At 33.4% G+C, this 11,768-nt stretch overlaps 1 pseudogene; it reads left to right on the top strand.

Annotated features, from left to right (window-relative positions):
- Positions 1-7,361: 7,361 nt before the first annotated feature.
- On the top strand, positions 7,362-10,091 carry LOC145592011 (pentatricopeptide repeat-containing protein At2g39620-like; annotated as a pseudogene).
- Positions 10,092-11,768: the final 1,677 nt, after the last annotated feature.

The raw sequence follows: 11,768 nt of genomic DNA, 5'->3' as shown, positions 1-11,768 counted from the left end.
AACCGCATCAAATTAGTGCTGCCAAAAATTATTGCTCAATCTCAATCTAGCTTTGTTCCGGAAAGGCAAATCACCGACAATATAGTCATCGTGGAAGAGGTTCTTCATACTATGAAGAGGAAACAAGGGGGGAAAGGCTACATGACTATCAAAATTGACTTCGAAAAAGCTTATGACCAGCTTAAATGGGATTTCATTCGTATACTCTTGTGGATATGAATTTTCCGCTAATTATGATCGAGGTGATTATGGAGTGTGTAACTTCACCCTCCATGAGGTTACTTTGGAACGGTGAGAAAACGAACTCTTTTTCCCCTACTAGGGGTATTCGCCAAGGCGATCCTCTCTCACCATACCTCTTTGTGCTTTGTATGGAAAGAATTAACCAAGTCATAGAAGCTGCCATAGTAGTCGGCCTTTGGAAACTGATCTATTCTAGTAGGGGTGGCTCGATGCTCTCTATCTTATTTTTTGCGGATGACGTTATACTATTTGTCGAAGCTTCCATAGAGCAAGAAAATGTAATTTCGGACTGCCTTCATAGATTTTTCATGGAATCTAGTCAAAAAGTATGTTTACAAAAATCCCGAGTCTATTTTTCCCGCAACATTAATCCTGTGATGCAATCGAAAATCAGTGAAGCTCTTAGGATGGAGGTAACGGATGATTTGGGATTCTATCTAGGCATGCCAACCTTAACTAGCCGAGTGACAAGGGAGACATATGCACATTTATGTCAAAAAGTGGATCGTAGGTTAACCGGATGGAAGTCAAAATACCTCTCGTTGGCTGGATGTATCACACTTGCAAAGTCTACTCTTACTACACTTGCTAATAACTCTATGCAAACTGCAAAATTGCCTCGTACACTTTGCGATGAGATCGATAGGAAAGCAAGACGTTTTGTGTGGGGTGGCAATGAAGAAAAAAGCAAGATTCATCTTCTTTGTTGGGAGACCCTTCAACTCCCTAGAAACAAAGGGGGAATCGACATCCGATCAGCTAGGCAATCCAACTTTGCTTTCTTGACAAAGCTAGGTTGGAGAGTGTTAAAAGAACCAACAGCTCTTTAGTCTAAGGTCTTTCGCTAGAAGTATTGCAAAGGGAGATGCGACATAGACATGTTTATTCTCACGAATAACATATCAAATGTTTGGCACTTGGGAATGGAGGAACTACACTTTTCTAGGACCATTGCTGGGAGACCACAACCCCTTTGTGTGAGGCCTGCACTGCCTCCATTCCCGATTTTTATAGATGGTGCTACGGTGGGTGAGTTATGGGATCAAGGTGTGGGTTGGAAATGGGATGCCTTTGCTCATCTCTTGCCAGATCATGAATTAAAATTTATTGCTTCCCATAGTCTAGCTAAAGACCCTGATGCTTGTGATTTGTACTACTAGAGAGGCTCTAAATTTGGTGGTTTCTCGACAAAGTATGTTTATCAAATAATGAAAGACCATGACATCATTCCTACCAATTCCAAATGGGAACTAGCTTAGAAGGCACCTGTTCCTCAAAGAATTCATACCTTTCTCTGGTTATGTCTCCATGACTATGTTCTTTGCAATGCTAATAAGCATAAAAGACACTTGACAGATGATCCTTCTTGTCTCTGTTGTCAAGCACACACTGATGTAACGCTTCTCCACTTGTCAAGGGATTGTCCTATTGCTAGGAAAGTCTGGCAGAATGTAAGGGGTACAACTCTCTATCCTTTCTTTTTTCTGGTGATTGTAATGCTTGGATGGTGCGCAATCTGGAAGTCGATGGTCTTATATTCTCAGAAAAATGGTCAACTGCCTTTGCAACCACCTTATGATGGCTGTGGAGATGGGGAAACAACGCTATGTTTTGTAATAGTGAGGCAATTCCTACAGACATTGGCTCTTTTTTAAGAAGCAAGATTGATGAAACTTGGAAGGATCTTATTGGAGATAGCAACCAAAGCAGCAAACCTCCTCTACTCAACGACAAAAATAAAAATCTTTATCAGGTGGATAGCCCCCCTACAAATTGGTTTGCTTTGAATACGGATGGGGCTGCTAAAGGATCACCAAGCTTAGCTGGAGGAGGAGGTGTTTTGCGCGATGGTACAGGTAGGTATGTGAGAAGTTTTGCAGTCAATTTTGGGATATGCTCTGCATACAAAGCCGAACTCCTAGCTATGGAATTGGGACTTAAGATGGCGAGTTCTTTAGGAATCTCCAAGCTAGTGTTGCAGATGGATAATCAAGCATGTATTGAAGCAACGAAGGAACCCGAACACATTGGGGGTGAATATGTTCACATTTTAAAAAACCGTCGTAGATTAATTAGTCTTCTTGGTTGTAATTTTCAGTTTATGTTTTGCTTTAGAGAAGGTAATAGGGTGGCGGATGGGCTTGCTAACTTAGGTGTCCGGCTTGAAGAAAGTGTGGTTTATTTCGATACTCCTCCGATCGAAATAAACGCTCTTCTAAGGGAGGACGTCGTAGGGGTGCCCTTGCCACATTTTTTTATGTAATCTCTTTTTTATTTTAATAAAAGGGCTTGGCCCTCATTTGCATGAAAAATATATAAATATATATATATATATATATATATATATATATATATATATATATATATATATATATATATATATATATATATATATATATATATTACCATTGATAATTTGTTTTTTAAGTGTTTACCATTGAGAAAAAAAAAAGAAATTTGAAGAGTACCATTGAGAATTTCCCTATTTTTTTTTATTGTTGTGGTTCTGTTTTTTATTTTATTTTATTTATTTATTTATTTTGGGTTTATATGTGTTATTTTGAATTTTAATTGCCTTTTTTTTTTGTTATTTTTTTGTTTATTTTAGGTTATCTTTGTTAAATGGGTTTATTTTTGTTAATTTGAAGTCCATTTTGATTTTTAGTGATTAATTAACTTTGTTTATTCAAATCTTTTTTTGGGTTTAATTTCCTTTATTCTAAAGTTGGTTTACTTTAATACTCTGTAATAGTTTATTTTACAATTGGTGTATAGATTGTTTCTGTGATTTTTTAAAATGTGTAGTAGTACTCTATCCCTTAAAATTGATTAGATTACAATAAAAAAAATTATTAACCAAGTAATATGGCTGAATCTAATTGAAAAGAAGAGATTAATTTTATTATAAATCAATTATACTCCGTATAGTTGTAATACATTAAAAAAAAAAAAAAAAAAAAAAAAAAAAACACAAAAAGAAAGAAAAACAAACCTACAAACTTAGAGTGAAGAGATGAATATGAAAACATGTGAATACAATATATATGTTCTTGGCTTTGTTAAAGGGGTTTCAAGAAATAAGAAAGCATGTGATTCTGAAACCTCTATCATTCAATTTTAATTCATTGAATAATGACAGAGACCTTGCTTTTTATTAAAATTAATTTTTTAATAAAATAAAACAAAATGTTAAAAAAATTAAAAAAAAAAATGAAAACAAAAAAAATTGCCTTGCAACAAAATTATAAAACAAAAAATTGTATCTAGAAAATTAAAAAAAAAAAATTTGGTACATATCTTGTAATTTTAATGCATGCTTACGACACAATTTTCTTATAGTTATCTACACTATATCTAGCTTACTTGTATATTAGCAAAGTTTTTAGCATTTTTGCATGCAATTTATATAGATGCTTCTACATAAATTTATCTAACATATAGCCATGGACACATACATAGTAATGTTGTACTGTCTACTTCTACATAGTAATACTATTGTGTACAATTTGGATTTCTTCTTCGTTTGTTTTGTTTTATGTGTTTTTGGTTCATTTTTTCAAGATATTGCTAATTTATATCATTAAATTTTTTGTTTATTGCTTTCTATATACTTTATTATTAGATTGATAAGCATTTCAGCCGTTTTTGAATATGTATTGTTGTTGGTTTTTTCTTTATTTTTTTTATTTTTATTTATGTTCAATTTTTTTTGGCTTTAATTGCTTTTGCTTTTTGTACCTTAAAATCAATAAAATGTTGTCCCATTCTTGCCACTTACTTGCATTGTAAGTATAAGTTATTTTGTTGCCTACTGTGTTTGTAACATAACCAAACAACAAAACACAAAAAATATTAGTTAGAGAAAGAAAGTTTAGAGAAAGAAAGAGACGATTGAAGAAAACAAATTTGAGTATATATTGAGGTTTGAGTTTAAGTTTAAAACTACTAATTTCAATTATTAAACATAAGCCTATTTGCAAGAGAGAATCCCAACTTTCCATGTATAGGTAAATTTTTACCTTTTATTTCTAAGTAATAATTCTAATCATTTTTTCTTAAGAAATTGTGCTATAAAATTTATAGCTTTGTTCTACAATTAAAATATATTCTTCTATATGTTTTGATTCACTTGCATGAAGAAGTAGCTAGATGGAATTATTATTGTTTATGTTTCATATATAAAAAGTAATGATAACAATTTATATAAATTAAAGCATAGAGAGAAAAGGAAGATAATTTGTTAGGAACAAAGAAGATATGCATGTCTCTTATCTCTTTAATTTGAACATTGATCGAATGGTTAAACTAATAACTAGGCAAGTTATCTTATTTTTTTTGTTATTTTTTCAGATGAAAAAAAAAATCTAAAAATGAAGAAACATAATAATACATGCATTAACTTTAGATATTAAGGATTAATATGTTATTTTGCTTTAATTTCAAGACAATAGAGCAACAACATGAGTATTACAATAATAACTAATTATACGAAAAATATAGATGTATGTTATTCATGATTACCATATAAACCATAAAATTTCTTTAATAATATGTTGGTTTTTGTAAGTTTAATACCCGGTTAACTTTATACATGTAATAAATATAATATAAGTAGTAAAATATATGTAATATATTTAATTTAAGTAGTAAAAGATAGATATATGTGTCTTATTACGGAGTTTTTAATTTTTCTTGTTGATGACTACTTGTAGTGTTAGATATTGTATTTTTTTTTTAAATATGTCTTATACAATTTTTTTAATTTTTTTTTTATTATTTTTTTTAAAGAGTATGTGTGTTATACTTATCTAAACTTATATCTTTAATAGTAGGTTGCTTTGCATGTTTGCATGAAGGTCTTTTGGCGTGTGTATTTTTTTTTATTTGTAATTTATGTTTGTTTTAATTGTTCAAAAAATAAAGATTATGCTATATATAAATAGCTCTTTGTCACTTTCGACGAAGTTATCATAGCTTTGTTAAGATCCTAATAAAAGTAAACACCTTTCAGGATTCTTCATTTCTTTTTATAATGGGTCGAGGCTGCAGCAATACATTGTTGATATGTATATAAAAATTAAGACATCAAGATTGAACTTGATTCATCGGAATCACGAAACAATTCAACATGAACTTTACGAAGAGTCTCATGGGTCAAATATTGGACACCGTCTTATTCTCCCTCCACCGTTCATTGGTGATTCTCAAGATATGCGTAGTAATATCTTGATACAATGTAGTAAATTCAGCACTTTGTAACATTCGTGTTTGCAATGTTTTTTTTTTTTTTTTTTTTTTTTTTTGGTCATGCCCGAGGATTTTTATGTTTAATGTACATCATATAACATATAGGTTTGTATCTAAAATAAATCAAATTAATTTGTAAGTTAATTACCTTTATATTAAATAAATTAAGGTTAAATTATTGTTATAATTTTATAAATGTTGTTTTATTCATGTAGAATATACTAACTCATAATTATATTTAATTGTAAATGTGACAATAAAAAAATAGATCAAAATAGATATTATAGACTACAAATATTTATACTGCAATAAAATTTTGTCACATACTTAGAGCCTGTTCATATTTACTGAACAAAGCTGAACTGAACTGAACTGATTGGAGCTGAACTGAACTGAACTGAATAGAGCTGAAATGAATATTTTATGAGAGAAGAAAATTAGGAGTTGAACTGAACTGAACTGAACTGATGCTGAAGTGAACTGATTGGAGTTGAACTGAAGTCAAGTGAAATTAAGCTGAAGTGAACAAGCCCTTAACGCATGTGCGATACTTATGCACTAAAATAATCATACTATGAAAATAAATTGATATATTTAGCATTTTGTACATTTATTAGCTTTTAAAGTTGGTTGACGCATGCGTAACACGCGGCGGCCCAACTAGTAATAGCGAAAGCACAAACTATTGGGTGCGGGCACCCGCACCCAACAGTTCGTGCGACAACTCATATTCTCCCAATTTCTACCAACTGTAAAATCCAATTCAATCAAATTCAACTTAATCAACTCAAATTCAACTTAATCAATTCAAATTCCACATTACTCAAAACCAAACCAATTTTTATTTTATTTATTTATTTTTAAATAGAGAGAATTACTACTTGATAGAGACGAGGACGACGGAGGAGATGAAGAATAAATTCTCCGGCGATGGCAAGCGTCTTCTGGTGGTGCGATTCGCTGGTGGTGGGTGCGGTGATTGTGAGTACGGTGGTCGGTTCCCTGATTGTGAGTTTGGTGGCGGGTTATTGGTGAACAGTGGTTGGTGACTTGAGGGTATTAGGTTCGGTGGTGGTGGGTGCGATGGGTTGGTGGGTGAGGTGGAGGAGAAAATTAAGGGAAGTGAGGAACTAATTGAAGGAGGAATGAAGGGATGTCACGATTTGTGAGGAAATTAGGTTCCTCCCATTTTCACGTGAAAGGAAAAGAGAGGAAGAGGGGAAAGAGGAGAGAGGAGAGAGAATGAAATATTAGGCTTATATAATGAAATATTAGGCTTATATATTTTGGATTGTTGCTTTATACATTTTGGGTTGTTGGCTTATACATTATTCATATCAGTCATTCAAATGAACATATCAACCAATTGATATCTGATATCAGTCAACATCAGGAGCATATCAAAAGGTACTTATCAGACAACAGAAGGAATATATCAGCCAACAAATGAAGCGTATCAGCCAACAAAAGCAACAAGTAAGCCAACAAAATAAACATATCAGCTAACAAAATGAAACATATAAGCCACCAATTAAAATATACATATCATCCGACAAAATAAATATATCAGTCAACTAAAGAAATATATAAGCCAAATTATGTTTGACATCAGATAACAAGAAAAAAAAAATCAGTCAATAAATGAAATATATGAGCCAACGACTAAAATATATCAGTCAATCCTCCTGCACCAAATAGTTTGTGCGTCCGTACATACGCAATACCTTCTCTAGCAAAAGTGAAAAATTTCCTAAGTTAAAATAATCAATTTTCAAAATAAAGTGCAACGAGTAACCGAAATACTTCGTATTTATATGAACACCCTTCTCTCCTACAGGTTTACCACGAATAGAAAATTTTGAACAAAAATCATGGTCCCAACCAATTACTCTCACTATCTTTCTCTCCTTTCTTCTTGCAGGAATTTGAGCTCCCTTCTCAGCATTCATGGCCGTTTGGTAGTTCTGGGTATGACCCATACCAATTCAATCCTTACCCATTTGATAAACACCTATTCTTCACTCCAAAATTGTGATTTTGCTAAGTTGGTTTTTGATTCTGTAACAAACCCAGATGTAATTTTGTATAATTCTATGATTAGAGCATATTCAAGGTCTGATCAATTTGATAAAGCATTAGAATTGTATAGTAGAATGTTGGAAAGAGAATTAGTGCCTGATAAATATACTTATACTTTTGTGCTTAAAGCTTGTGCTGGTAATTTTGACTTAAAAGAGGGTGTTAACATTCATAATGATGTGATTAGGAGAAAATTGGAGTTGGATGTGTATATTTCTACTAGTTTGGTTGATATGTATTGTAAAATGGATCGACTTGATCGTGCACGGGAAGTGTTTGATAAAATGCCTAAGACAGATATTGTTTCTTGGAATGCTATGATTGCTGGACTTTCAAAGGATGGGGATCCTGATGAAGCATTGGGTTTTGTCCGGGCAATGCAACGAGTTGGGGTTGTGCCGAATTCTGTTACATTGTTGAATATGTTTCCTAGTGTTTGTAAATTGGAGAATGTAAGGTTGTGTAGGTCAATTCATGGCTTTGTGATCAGGAGTGGTTTTCCAACTAAAGTTTACAATGGATTGATTGATATATACTCTAAATGTGGGCTTATAGAATATGCTCGAACTGTTTTTGATCATTTGCGTGGTAGGGATCATGTGTCGTGGGGAACGATGATGGCTGGTTATGCTCATAATGGATATTTCTGTGAAGTATTGGAGTTATTTGATGAGATGAAGGGTAAAAGTGCAGTGATGAATAAAATATCTGTTGTTAGTTCCTCTTTAGCTGCTTCCGAGTTGAGAGATTTGGAGAAAGGGAAGGAGATTCATAATTGCACAATGCGATATCGTATTGACTCAAATACTATAGTTGCTACTTCTCTGATGACAATGTATGTAAAATGTGGAGAGTTTGGAAAAGCCAATCGAATTTTTAGGGCGCTCAAGGAAAAAGATTTGATTGCTTGGTCTGCTTTAATTGCTGCATTTGTACAATGTGGGTTCCCTGTAGAAGCAGTATTACTATTTCGTGAAATGGTGCTTGAGAAGCTAAAACCAAGTAGTGTAACTCTGTTGAGTATCTTTCCAGCTTGCGCAGAACTTTCATCAGGGAAACCAGGAAAAAGCATTCGCTGTTATTGTCTTAAAGCAGGTACTGATTCAGAAGTTGCAGTTGGGAATGGCCTAGTTTCGATGTATGCTAAGCGGGGATTGTTCACTCAGGCTCTGGCCTTCTTTTATAGAATGCCGAGCAAAAACATAGTTTCCTATAATTCTCTGATAAGTGGATATTCTCAGAGTGGCAACATATTTCAAGTGATGAAAATATTCCTTGAATTACTAACTTCAGGGTTAAAACCTGATTTTGAAACTATGGTGAGTGTGATCCCATCTTGTGCACTTTCCCAAGATCTTAAACAAGGGACATGTGTTCATGGCCTGATTATAAAAGGTGGATTCGCATCCGAGTGTCATGTAAAGAATGCTTTGATTGACATGTATGGCAAGTGCAACAGGCTATGTTCAGCTGAGAAGTTATTTAATGAAATGGACTACATTAAGACACGGTTACTTGGAATGCCATAATTTCCAGTTATGTGCATAACAGGAAGTCCAAAGAAGCTCTTTATGCCTTTTGTCGGATGAAATCTGAAGGACTACAGCCTTCTGCAGTTTCTATAGTAAGTGTCCTCCCTGCAGCAGCAGATCTAACTGCTCTCCCAGAAGGTATGTTACTGCATGCCTGTACAACAAAAATGGGGTTTCAGTCCAATACACACATTAGTAATAGTCTTATTGATATGTATGCCAAATGTGGACACTTCGATTGTTCAGAGAAATTATTTGATGAGATGAAATACAAAGATACAGTAACATGGAATACAATGCTTGCTGTGTATGCCGTTCATGGGCTTGCAGCTCGTGCTGTTGAACTTTTTTCACAGATGCAATGTGATAATGTGATGGTTGACTCAGTGACTTTTCTGAGTGTCCTGTCAGCATGCAGATATGGTGGTTTGGTAGAAGAAGCAAGAAGAATATTCAATTCCATGCATGAAAAGTTCCATCTTGAACCAAAATTGGAGCACTATGCTTGCATGGTTGATTTGTTGGGCCGTGGTGGTCTATTTAGTGAAATTACAAACCTCCTCAATCAAATCCCAGTTGAACCTGATGCTGCTGTTTGGGGAGCTTTATTGGGCGCATGTAGAATGCATTCTAATTCAGACTTGGCAGAAATGGCATTGAACAAGTTAGTGGAACTTGAGCCTGGAAACCCAGCACATTTTATTGGTTTATCAAATATTTATGCTCAATCTGGTAGGTGGGTTGAGGCTAAAAATACGAGGTTGAAACAAAGTGATGCTGGGCTCAAGAAAATCCCGGGATGCAGTTGGGTTTAGGTCAAGAAAACTTTTAGATTTCAGAAAGATACTTGAAGCTGGTAGGTCTGAGCCTCTGATGGGAGCATGTAACAGAATTTTGTGGTTACTTCCACACCAATCTGTGAGAAAGTGAGCTCTACACATTTCTTTGTGCACTCACAGAAGAAGATTGGCTGTGACTTTGCTTACCAAGGACCAAAACCATGTAATGGAAGTATCAATAATTTTTAATTGATGGTAGTTGATCTTGCTTTCTTGTCATTTTTGCTAATGTTTGCATTTACTCTGCTACTATGATACAGTGTTCAGATATGTATTATTACGAGGAGGAGAAGACAGCAGGAATTGCAGCCTATTATAAAATATGATAGATCTAACTGGTAAACCTCATTTTATAACCTTCCCATATTCATGTTTCATTTACACTGAAGCCTTATTTTTTGTAGATTGCAGAAATTATGACACTGCTCAAAGGTCTGATTTGGGGATGGAGGGGAATGAGGGGGATTGTTATACCTAGAACAGTTCCATTCATCTCATAATTTGAGTCTTCCTTTGCTTAAGCTTCACTGTGCATACATAAGAAGACAGGCTTTGGCTTGATTCTTCTTTAGAATGGTGGGATGATAATCCACTGACAACATACAACTGATACAAGCAAGATGCTTCAAAAATACGGATGGTTTACTTAATATAGTTAAACCCAAAAGTCCCATTGAATACACTGGATAAAAGTGTTTGCAGCTTACCCCTTCTAAATTCAAACAATAAAAAATTAATTTGCAAGTCTTTAACGAGATAGTCCATTGTTATTTGATCAAAAGGTCTCACAATAATTAGCTATTATGCCGAACTTAACTTCCTTTTCACCATTTAAATAGAGCTGAAGTACCTACTTTTTATATAGAGAATGCTCTTTTAAATATGTTTATAAAATGGTTATATATATTTTTTTTACTACTCCATCCGTCACACAATACAAAACCTATATTTCTTTTTGGATAAACCAAAATACAAAGCCTTTTTCTATTTAAAGATAGTACTTTTTGAGAATATTACCATCTTTTTGATGAATTTTCATCTTCTTTCTTTTTCTCTTTGTACTAAGAGCATGAACAATGGAAAGGATACATATTTCCTTTCCCAATTTCTCTCTCCTTTCCTCCATTTGACACGTCACATTCTCTTTCTTTCACCTCACTTCCCACTATCTCCATCCTTTTCTACATCCTCTTTCTTTATTTTTTCCAACAACAATAAGGATCCTTTTCCATTTTCTCTATCCTATTTACATATATCCCACCATATATTCTCTCTCCTATTAATATACTTAATTATTCATAAAAATATTTATTTTTAATAAAAAAACATAAAAATAATCAAAACTTTGGCATGGGGTTGAGTATTTGTTTTCTCTTCAGATAGAGGAATCTACCATTTCCTCTTCTTAAAAGGATCCTTTAGCTATTTGAGCATCAATAAGGAATCTTTTAGCCACCCAAAAAGTTAGCTAAAAGGCGCTCTAAGAGCACTAGCATTCAAGAGGAAGCAACCATCCTTTCCCAATTTCTCTCTCCTTTCCTCTACTTGACATATCACACTCTCTTTCTTCCACATCACTTCCCACTATCTCCATCCTTTTACTTATCCTCTGTCTTAAATATTTCCAACATTAATGAGTATCCTTTCTCATTTACTCTCTTCTATTTACATATACTCCACCATATATTCTCTCTCCTATTTACACATTTAATTATTATTTTATTTTGTAAAATATGTTTATTATTATTATTATTATTATTATTATTATTAATCGAACAAAAATACGTCAATTAATACATTTTCACATTAATATAAAAAATTAGTAACA

The sequence above is a fragment of the Chenopodium album genome, chromosome 18 (genome assembly GCF_948465745.1).
Source record: "Chenopodium album chromosome 18, dcCheAlbu1.1, whole genome shotgun sequence".
Classification (NCBI taxonomy): Eukaryota; Viridiplantae; Streptophyta; class Magnoliopsida; order Caryophyllales; family Amaranthaceae; genus Chenopodium; species Chenopodium album.
Note: the sequence above shows the minus strand (reverse complement) of the source record. Positions and strands in the feature narration are given on the sequence as shown.